This window comes from Myodes glareolus, chromosome 9, assembly GCF_982192425.1.
Source record: "Myodes glareolus chromosome 9, mMyoGla1.1, whole genome shotgun sequence".
Taxonomy (NCBI): domain Eukaryota; kingdom Metazoa; phylum Chordata; class Mammalia; order Rodentia; family Cricetidae; genus Myodes; species Myodes glareolus.
Window position 1 is genome coordinate 11,222,362 of NC_142034.1, and position 12,469 is coordinate 11,234,830.

Sequence of the window (12,469 nt, forward strand, 5' to 3'; positions counted from 1 at the left end):
CCAACTCATTCAAGCATCATAGGTGGAATTAGCAAATTCTTTGTTCAATTAATAAAAAATAAATAAAACTTGATATCTGTTCAGTAAGAAGAAAATGGATTACTTAGGCACAAAATATCTTTTGTAAAAAATGTAATTTGATTTAATATTATCTATGCTCATCCAAGATGCATTTGGTGACATTAGTAAAGTATCCTTGGAAAAATATCAGTGGTTGCTAAAGTTCATAGACGCTTTTAGGTGCTTTTTGTCTGTTTCTAATTACTTAATTTAGAAAATAATTCATTTCTATATGAATTGGTGATTTGCATGTATGTCTGTGTTGGTGTAGGAGGACTTCTGTCTATGTGTTGCTTTCATTGGTCAAATAAAGAGACTGCTTTGGCCTTTTGATAAGACAGCAGCTTAGATAGGCTTAGTAGACCAAACAGAATGCTGAGAGAAAGAAAGCAGACACCATGGCTCTCCTCTCCAAGGCGGATGTAGGTTAGACTCATCCCAGTAGGCCACAGTCATGTGGTGATATACAGATTATTAGAAATGGGTTAATTAAGATGTGAGAGTTAGCCAAGAAGAGGCTAGATATAATGGGCCAAACAGTGTTTAAATGAATACAGTTTTCATGCAATTACTTCAGGTAAACCTAGCAGGGAGTCAGGCGGCAGGAAGCAGCTTGCTGCTCCTGCCCTCTTTACAAAACTGTGTGAGGGTGACAGATCCACTGGAAGAGGAGTTACAGACAGCTGTGAACTGCCATGTGGGTGCTGGAAATTGAACCCAGGTCCTTTTGAAGAGTGGCTAAGGCTCTTAACTGCTGAGCCATCACTCCAGTCCAGTAACTGATGGAAGCAGATGCAGAGATCCACAGTTAAGCAATGAGTTGAGCTCCTGGAGTCTAGCAGAAGAGAGAGAGGAGGGATTATGTGAGCAAAGGGCTCAAGATTATGAAGCAGAAACCCACAGAGGCAGCTGCCCCCAGCTAGTGGGAGCTCACTGACTCTGACCTGAAAGCTGGGGAACCTGCATAGAATCAAAGTAGACCCTCTGAATGTGGGTGACAGTTATGTGGCTTGAGAACTCTGTGGGGCCACTGGTAGTGAGACCAAAATTTATCCCTAGTGCATTAACCGGCTATTTGGAGCCCATTCCCTATTGCTCAGTCTAGATACAGGGGGAGGGCTTGGTCCTGCCCCAGCTGGAGATGTCAGAATTTGTTGGCTCCCCATGGGAGGTCTTGGTCTTTCACAGGAGTGGTTTGGGGAGGGGGGGAAGCTGAGAAGAGAGTTGGAGGGGGGAACTGTGTCTGGTATGTAAAATAAAAACACATCTTTTGAATAGAAATAAAAAAAATACTAAAATGTGAATTTCAAAGTACTGATTAAAGAATAGGATTTTTCTTTCTTTTTTTGAGACAAGGTTTTTTCTTTTTTTTTTAAAATGAAGTTAGTGTATGTACCTAAAATTGTTGAACAGGTTTTCATAGCATATCTAATGATTTATCTATGCATACTTTGATCTCTCAACTCTTTTCTCTCAGTCTTTTCCTCCTTCTCCCTCCTCCCATCTCTCCACCCCTCATTCTTTCTTCTCTTTCACTAATTGCCCTTCCCCCTTGCGTCCTCTATCCCTTCACTGAGTTAGGATTATAAGCACTTATTTATAAAGCACAAAGACTTGAAATACAGAACTATTGTGGAATGACTAATTACAACCAGTTATATGTGATACCTCACTTTTTGAAAATACTCTCTTACATTTTCAAAAATAGTTGCCATCTCACCCAATGATGTCTTTAGATACATTCTTCTGTTAAACTGAAGTTTTGTGTATTAAAAAAGAATCTCTCCAGCTTCCATATGTGTCAGACCCTTACAATTCGGATTTTATTTTCAACAACTAAGAGATTAGCTTTTCACAGTTTGACATAAATGTGAGATCGTCTTTCTTGTCTTCCTATGCTGGAATTATTTTATTGAAAATACATTCCTCCAATGTTCAGTTCATCCATACTGCTACAAATTATAAGATTCTCTTCTTCAGATGGTCAAGTAGTATGTAGTTGTGAATACAAAATACATTTAATTAATTAACAGATTATCATATATTGATAATCTATTGATTCTATATCCTACTGTAAACACTGCTGTGATTATATATGAGCAAAATATATGCCGATTTTATGTCATTTAAATATATGCCCAGTAATGGAATGACTAGATTATATGGTCATTCTATTTTTAATTCTGTTAATTGCCTAATGTTGGGATTATAGGAGACAGTCAATATACAACCATGCTATATCTAGGTTCTTTCCAAGACAAGAAAACCCAAATTATTTTTGTTAGAATAAGTATATATCATCAACGTGTAACAGTGTAGCTTACAAGCATTCTGTACCTCGAGTTTGCTTTAAAACTCTTACATTTGTGAGAGGTTGTGTGATGACAAGAGACAGGAAGCAGGCCAGCTCGGTTGTGTGCGGAGCCCACCTGTTGGATGGAGGCATCAACGCTGGAGCTGGAATGATGGCCTGTGAGGGGTTTCAGCTGGATCTCTTCTCACAGAGATACTTATCTGATACGGTGATCCTCTTACTGTCATGTCTAGCACTGCCCTGATTTTATTTCTTCAGTAAGAACCTCGTGTACATCAGCACTAAGTCGAGGAGCAGGATGGCAGGCAGTGGACAAATGTAGACATTAATAGTACAAATGTTTCACCCCGTTTTCTATTTAGTTGCTGTCTTCTCCCACTCTGAACAAAGGCCTATTGTCCTTACATGGCTGACCAATCACGAGGTTATTAGAGCTCTTTGCATGGATCATCATAAACGTCCCTTCAGCGTCAAGGTTGTAATTTTTATTAGTTCTTTCAGAATTTGCTAGGGTGTGTTTTGATTGTATTCACCCCCTCAAGTCTTCCCTGATATACCCCACTTCCAATTTGCCTAACTTTGTGTATTCTCCTTTTAAAAAATAAAAATTAATTTCAATTTAGTTTGGCAATTGATAGGTTCTGGAGAAGAGAGAGTCTGCTTTCTTTTACAAGTACAGGTTGTAAAGGCTTACTATCTGCTGAGTCAGTCATTCTCTTACACCTGTGGTTTTTCTGAAAATCTGTTGAAATTCAGAATTGCTGCTGCATCCTTGCCAAATCTCTTTCGCCATTGTGTTTTACTTTCTTTTTATATTGAAGGGCTGTTATTTTACTGGGCCTCTAAAAAGAAGAAGAAAGATATGTGTGCAATGCCTTGTTTAATAGGCTGTTTCTCATTAAACTGTTTATTTTTAATTCCGGGTACTTGCAGCATGTATTTTCTTGTGTGTATATGATATGTGTGTTTGTTAGTGTCAGTGTATATACAGGTCAACATCAGATATCTTCCCCCACTAGTCTTCATTTTTATTTATTTATCTACTTTTGAGACAGGCTCTCTCACCGGATATGAAACCCATTGATTTGCTATACTGGCTGAACAATGAGCTTCCGGAATGTTTTAGGATCTTTCTACTTTATCCTTGCACTGGAGTTACAGCTGGATTACATGGGTGCTGGGGATCAGAACTCGTGTCTTTAGGCTTGCGCTGTATCCATATTACCCACCGAGCCATTTCCAGGGGTGACTTTACGGAGAACGATTTGGGCCTCCCAACATGTGCCCACATGAGCACAGAGGAGATCAAGCCCAGGCTGATTCTCTGACTCCTCATATTACAGGAAGCACCTTGTAACATTTCCTGCCTGACTGAGTATACAAGGAAATGTTTACCAGTTACCTAATAAACACAGTTAGATGTGGCAACTACTAGAAACAGAACACTCAGGATCAGGGCACCTGCCACTTTCAGAAAGGGCCTGATGGGAAGCTTTAAAATTTGAGATACACAGATTCCTTAATGGATCACTGTCTGCTTTTGATAAAAGAGCTAGATCTGATTCAGGCCATCAATGAGTTACTCAAAACATGTCAGGTTTTACTGTCATGATTTAATTTTCACTTAAATAGTGAAAATGCCATGTTTGGCATAGTGATACAGTGGAATTGCTTAAAGTTTGGTCTTATCCTTCCAAACATGAGATGAATTGCATCAACTGTCTCTCAGCTTCTTTGCACCAATCTCAAACATAATCGTTCATGTCAACTAATCTTCTCTAAAGAAGGTAGCAAAATAACAGCCAAGCAGAAACCCACCAAATTGGAGCAATGCATGCTGTCCAGACTTTGTTCCCACTGCCACATTCAACTTAAGGTAGCTGAAAGTGCATTTGACTTCCTCAGCATCCTCTGCAGTGGTCCATTCACATTGCTAAGACAAACACCACAGATTGTGTGGCTTCAAACAACAGATCCACTTCTCAAAGTTCTGTACATTGGGGATTCCAAGTTCAGGATTCTGACAGTGTCAGTATCTACAGAGAAGCTTGGCTTCTGTAAAAAAAAAAAAAATCACAGGAGAAGAAGCATGCATGCCCCCTTGTGTCTCTATTATGAGGATATTAATTCAATCTATGAGGACATATCTTCATAATTTGTTCTCCACCCAAAGTCTAGTCTTCCAATATTATCACTTATTGCATAAGGATTTCAGCACTTTATTTTCTGAGGGCCATAGATATTAATCTGTGTTACCTTTCTTTCCCCAAATCATCAATTGAGTATAAGACTTGAACTAACATTGTGAAACCATCCTAATGTGATTGGTTATTACATAGTACCGATGTTAAATGAATTCAAAATGGGTTTGTGGAAGAACTATAGTTAGTACATGCTGGACAATTGAAAGTTTGGTTCTTTTCTAGGTCTTTGCATTAAAGATTTTAAAATGTTCTAGAGCCCCATTTTTATTTATTTCTGTAGCTGTGATAAAAAAAATCCCAACCAAAAGCAACTTAGGAGATAAAGGGATTTACTCTATCTTATATTTCCTTGATACAGACTGTTGTTGTTGGACAGTCAAAGGAGAAACTTCAACTAGTCCCATCACATCCACAGTCAAGATGAATGCATGAATGCTTCCTTGCTTGAACTCATCTCTGGTTTTCTACTCCTACATATTTTAAGATTCCCTACCTAAGGAATGGTGTTGCCCACAGTGGACTGTGTCTTCCCAAGTAAAATAACTTAAGTTCTTCACAGATAAACCAAATACAAAAAATCCATCACTGTGATTCTTTGCTTCTGGTGATTCTAAATAAGAGTCAAGGTAACTACCACAGGCCCATTCTTATTCAATCTGGAGAGATTCATTAACAGAAGTGATATGGAATACCAGATTTTTTAAAAAATTACTAATTGCTAAGAATAAGGATCATTTCTTCTTTCAGAGGACAAAGAATTCCAAAAACACATTTGATAAAGTTGCTGTGGCTTCAGGTAGCCTCAATCTAAGACATCCCTTACTATCAAACAATTCAGTCTGTGTAAAGATATTGGAGATATAAAAAGGTGCTCCCTTAACTTTTATAACTGTCATTAAATGGATCATGAATTATATTCTCCCTATTTCACAGAGTAGGCATTATCAGATTGTTGCATATGGTCCTTCTTCTGGGTCTGTAACTGAGGTTGCGACTGATGCAGGGCGTGCTGACTCCAGGTTGACATCTGTGCTAACTCTTACAGTGTTCTGACATGTCCTAAGCTAAGTCATGAATCTTCAGAGTATGCTTAACAACTAACTTTCCCTGCTTTTATTTAACAACATTTAAAATCTCATGTGATTTTTTGGTAGGATAACAGCCTCTTACAGAGCACTAGCCTTGGTTTCAGGGGGAAATGCAAATCCTAGTATTTTGTTTAATCAGCAATGTCTACTAAGGTAAAGTTCTTAAAACTTGGAAAAGGAAAAAGAAAGTGAACATCCCTCAGCCATTACTTGAAAAAAAAAAAAACCTCAAAAATTCAAACTAGATGCACGAAAGGAAATGGATCATGTATTTTGTTTTCCTCTGAGTGATGACAGGACTTAAAATGAAAAAAAAAATGCTATGCTTGCTTGGAAAAGCTACCATTTAGAAAAAAAAGATTTTAAATGATCTCCTGGGCTTTACTATGTTACTCAGGACTGTCGACACAGAGAAATGAGAAATTGCAATTACTGAAATGTTGAGAAATGACCCAGACAGTGCCAAGTCCACGTCCCCTACCATGAACCATTTCTCTTTTCCCTGCACTTTGGTCCAATTACAGAGTCCCAGACACTGTGTTTGCTGGGCCAAACACGGCGAGTTGAGGTGCTGGGCTCAGGGTGTCCCAAGGTGGTTTCCTTAGACTTGCTCGGGAGAGTACACACAGGGTTGTTTACTACGACAAGGTTCTTGTTCATCCACTCATGTGAAACCGTCTAAAAGGTCTACATTTTCCAGAGACACTTGGACAGTGATATTCATTATACAGACGGTGCCAAACTCCAAGTTACAAAGGCCTATTCTTGGCAATGACTACTGACAATTTCCATTTACAATGAGAACGAAGACAGCATACCACAACGCAGTCAGCTCTGGGGTCTGTCTAGTGGATACAGACAACACATTATCTTTAAATCAACATACTTTTCTATTGGGTCATTTCTATATCAGAATTATATGTAATTTAAAGAGACAAAGATATTCTTTTCTCTCATTTAGCTATCCTGAGGGATTTTAGTCAATGATACAGAATGATTTGATGTGAACAATGAAAGCAAAAAAAAAATTCATAAAAATAACTTCTTGGTCCTGTGTTCAGAAGGACAATACAAGCAGTCATTGTTTTCTGTGATTGTTTGCAGATAAATATATATACAACAAAATCATCAGAAAAAAGGCTTTACTCAAGGCAATTTTATTCCAATGTGAACATCCAACACCATCTTATACTGTCATCCTGCTTCAGTGAGGTTCAGATTTCACTTCCTTTCCTTGTACATATTTTATAATCTAGATCCTTCGCGTGATTAATTTGGGCATGTGTTCCTTTGGATCACCTTGCATATCTTTTTCTCATTCTTTATTTCCCTATTACCGATTTAGTATAAATAGATAAGCATTCTTAGGCCAAAGCCTCTTTCTGTGTGAAAGTCTCTCAGGCTGTCTCTTCGCTTTCTTAAATTGACTCATCTGCTTTGCTTAGGTTGCTGTCTGCCAGGTGCTCTCTCTTTTCCCTTCTTCTGTTCTTTTGGAAGACTACTCTTAACTCCGCCAGACTGAAGCCAAATCTTGATTTGTTGTTAAGCTTCAGTTGATTTTGAGTGGAGTACATTGTTATGTCTCGCCTCAAACTCCTGACAGCAATGTCACAGCTTAGATGAGTTTTCAAAGGCCTTATCTTTTTCGGTGTGACCACCCATGTGTCTGGTGTCTGAGGAGGCCAGAAGGGGGTGCCTGTTTCAGTGGAACGAGAGTTACAGACTCCTATGGGCTACTACAAAGTCACTGAAGTGTGAACTCTGGTGCTGTGGAAGAGGGGTCAGCTCACTTAATCACTGGAGCCATTTCTACAGTTCCCTACATGTAGAAAGAGACTGCTCTTTTGCTTCCTGGCTGCCCAGACCTGAATAATCACATAGAAATTATATTAATTACAACACTATTTTGTCTATTAGTCCAGGCTTCTTATTAACTAACTCTTACATCTTATATTAACCCATTTCTATTAATCTGTGTATCGTCACAAGGCTGTGATTTACTGGGTAAGGTTCTCTTCCAGCATCTTTCTCCTTAGGCAGCTTCACAGTGTCGCTCTGACTCCACCCACTCTCACTCTATATCTCTTCCAGCCTGGTTTTATTCTGCCCTGCTATTGGCCAAAGAAACTTCTTTATTAACCAATGATAATAAAACATATTCATAGTATACAGAGGGGAATCCCACATCACCTAAGTACCTTTTCTTAATTTTAGTGCTTGCTTTAAAAAGAATGTTTTTACTGTCTTTGTGGGGGAAAAAAGGAAAATAAAACAAACAAAACAAAAGATCCCAGAGCATTAGCTCTCCATGGCTATAAAGTGTGATGCATTCTGTCAGGAACATCTGACAAAATTAGCACACAGATGATCATCAATTGCTCCAGAAGTGCGGTGCATTGAGGGAACCAACTTAACTTTTGAAATTTCTCTTTTATTTTAGGCAGGTATATCAACTATTGAATTCCTGTAACCATCAAGAGCAATGCCTGGGAAAAGAATAAACTTTATCATTCATATATTCATTGGATAGAAGGATGTCCTTCAGGGAGACAGCCTTCTAACTCACATATCATCTATAAATGTTATGATAATGAATTCCTTGGAGATTTTTTTGAAGGATAGAATGTATATTTCAGATATATACTTTGCTCCCTTTTGACTATAAAGGTAAAGATAAAGTAACAATTGGCGTAAAGGATCCTCCTGGAGATTAAAATACCATTGTATTGATATCCTCCTACTTTAGAATTATGCTTTTGCAGTTTTGATAACCTACATACTAATGTTAGGCTCATAAATGAGATCCAATTGTTTACTGTGAGATGACAAGGGACCGTGGGATTTAGTTATGTATTTTAATAACTACTATATGCAATGCAAAGATTTATTGCCTTGCTCAATCTTTCTGGTATCATTTATTATTCCCTAATGGAGCAAGAAGATGCAATCACATTATTATAGGCTATATTAAATTGTGATTTGAATATGAACAAGGTAGTTTGTTTCAAATATTCACATCATTAATACAGTGTGAATTATGTTTCCTATATGAGTAGAATCTTGCATGTATAATGTATACAGTAAGGGTACCTCTGTCATCAGGGTAAAGCATTTGGACAACCAAGCAGGGAAGAACAAACCCACAGTTTTGCAACACAGAAAATCCTCTCACACACCACTAAAGCCCATTTCTACAAGTCATATTTAACAAGTTATTTAGTTTGATGTCCATATCTGGTGTGGGAGAATTGTCTGTAATCTGTCAATCATATTTTAAATAAATGCTGATTGGCCGGGCAGGAAGTATAGGCAGGAAAACCAGACAGGAAGTAGAGGTGGAGCAAAGAAAACAGGAGTATTCTGGGAAGCAGTAAGCTCCCTCCGCCACTCCTGCCCAGATCACTGAAGAAGCAACATGTGAGCTGACAGCTGGAAAAGGTACTGAGCCACATGGCTAACATAGACAAGAATTATGGGTTACCACAAGACATAAGAATTAGTTAATAAGAAGACCGAGCTAATGGGCCAATCAGTTTATAATCTTATGGAGATCTCTGTGTGATTTTCTTTGGGACTTGCTGGTTGTGGGGTACCGGGCGGGACAGAAACCCCAACAAGCTGGCCCCTTATGTTATACACATCTTCAGGCAGATATACCTTACAGGTGGCTTTTAAGATCACAGTACTATGATTGCATTACCAGAATTTACTTTTAATTCTATGAACATGTGCAGATGTGGGAGTGTGGTTGTGTACATATGAGTGCAGGAGCCTGTGGTACCCAAAAGGAGCCTTTGGAACTCCTGAAGCTAGAGCTACAGTTGGCTATAAGATGCCCAGTGTGGATGCTTGTGAGCCAAGACTGAACTCTCTGCAAAAGCACGATCCTCTTATGCACGGAGACATCTCTCTAGTCCTTAGTTTGTGAAATGCACACATGAGACGAAGTTGCAGTCAGGATTACTTTGAACTCCACAGCTTCATGCCTTTATCTCTGGAGTTCAGAGATTACAGGAGTGTGTCATCATGATCAGTTTGCCAACTTGATTTGTTAAGGAAAAGATTGAAGGGCCACATGTGGGTCTCGAAATATTGGAGAGATGGCTAAGTGTAGAATGAGGGATAGGAAAGTCTGAGGAAATGGCAGATAAGAAGGGAAGGAGAGGGCCAGCAGAGTGGCTAAGCTGGTAATATGGTGTTTATAGTGCAAACCTGATGAACTTATTTCAACTCCTAGAATTCAAAGGGGAAAAAATCAAATTCCATAAAGCTGTCCTCTGACCTCCATACATGCATGCCATGCAATGAGTATGCATGTGTACACACACACACACACACACACACACATACACACACACACAGACATGCACACCAATTGCACTATAATAATGGGGATAAATAAAACTGTATAAAACCCTAGAAAGCAAAAGAGAGAACGAGAAAACAGAAAAAACAAATAAAGTCTATGTGAACCAATCTCCATCCAACATGAAGAGACATTAAGCTAGCATCTATTTCCTTGTTAATGTTTTGACCTGTTCATGATAAGATGAATGTTTCCTAAAAGAAAAATACATTAACTCTAAGTACATACCATGCAGACATGGGAAAGTGTAATAGGAAAATGTATTCAGATCTTACATGTTAAATTTTCATATGTGCAGCCAATATTTAAAGAAGAGTTTTATTTTATTTATGACTTGTAGTGAAAATATCTGTCCCATCATGCTCCTTTCTCACAGGTCACAAAAGTGCCTCCTGGCATAACACATTCTTTAGAACTTGGCTTCATTAAATGGAAAAAAGGAGGCATTAGATCAATGACTAATGTTTAAAGTCATGTGGATCTTATACTAAACAGGAGTCACTATTTAAATGACAACAGAAATTTATCCCTGTGTGCTCCCTGCTTGCCCTCTGGAATAGAAATGTCTCACATATTAATGGAGTTATGTCATTACTTGTGAATACCTAAGAACATTTGAATAAAATATTGCTGTTAATAATTATGAAATCAAGTTTAAAGGGAATTATGTTCAGAGTCTTAAAAAAATCAATGAGTCCGATACCATTTTTCTTTACATAGAGTCATCTACAAAGAGTAGAAATAAAAATAACTTTTCTATATGCAAGTAATTAATCAGGAGAGATCAGTGCCAGACAGGGTAGGAATTAAAACAAGAAAAATTACTCTTGCGGGAAATTTGACACTGGGAAATAAGCCCTATAGAATAAAAGCATTTGCTCAAGACATAAAAGTCCATGCAGCACGTTGGTGACTGGAATGGGAGTGATGAACACACATTATTTCCACTAATGTTGAGAACTGAAAATCTCATGGAATAAGGAATGGAAAGAAAAGGATTCAGAATTCACATCAATTACACATAAATGCAATCGTTGTTAACATTGTGCTTACTGGAATTATTTGTGGTTTGGCAAGCCAGTTTGCCTGTAACTTTGTTACAGATATTCTGCCTAAGTACAGTTTTATATGTTGTTACTTTGAGATGGCTTAATATGGCTTGCGAGATATCAAATAGTCACCAAAATTGTGCGACATGCAGAGAGCAGAAACTTTTCCTTCTCAAAAGTGTCACAATGTCCAATTTCTACTGCATTTAGAACAAATATATTCATATGCTAAGACAGTTCATTCTTTTCTTTAATTACCTGTGCTAGCCAAGAATTTTGAAATCTAAATCCGCATCAGTAAAATGGTAAGAAGGCAAATAAGAATGCATTGAACTGTCTTCCCAAGTGTCACAAGAAATAGAATAATTGGGAAGGCAGGAAGACATGATGTTTTCCCTGTGAGGAAATACACATTGTTCTGTTTCCACTCACTGGCATTCTTTACCTCCAGGATTGGGATGGGTGACATCCCTTCACAGAAGTGAGTTATACTGACCTTGGCCCATCTACCTGCCCTCTTCCTGACATCGGTGCAGAGAGAAGATAATCTCGGAGTTCGGACTTCAGTCTTCAGAGGGAGAGGAAATGACTGAGCCACGGTTCTTATATTCTCATCCCTGTGTGGTCAGCTATGTTTCAGTTTGTTTGCAAGGGGATCATTCAAATGCATAGAGACAAAGTCATTTCAAGCAAATAAGACCTCATCGTGGGTATCTATGTCATAAATGCAATAAAGATAAACCCTCAACAACAGAAAAAAAGACTCACGCTTTTACAGTATTGGTCAGCATCCCACGACTGATAGCAGAGTTAATTTTTGTTTGGTTTTCTTATTAATATATCTTCAACCCAAATAGCTGTCTTTATCAATAAAGATTTGTAATATTACACTGAAATTTTTTGCTTCAGCTTAGTGTACATACAAACATTATGTAAGGAATATTTATCTTTATTAATCTGCTTCCCATTTCTCTGTATCCATGTTCACATGTCAAATATTTGCTGAGGCAGTTTATAGCTCTCCTAATAGAAATTAATAATGAAAATAATATTGATCATTACATTATTAGGAAATATTTTATTACTAAAGTTCAACACAGTTTCAACATTGATATAGAGATGGGGTTATCTATCTTCAAAATTGTATTTCAAGTCATATATTTGGATTTGTAAGACATGGCAAAATAAAACACAAGAAAAATTATTTGACACAACACTTTGTCTTTCAAAATTCATTTAGATATGATCCCAATATTCATCAATGGGGAAATATTTTCAGAAAAATTTCTGAGTACTCAGTAAGCAATCTTTCCTTTTTCCTATGAATCAGGGACTATAATTCCCAGTAGTTCCCACTGCTTTCTGGCTTCCATGGACATTGGGTATTG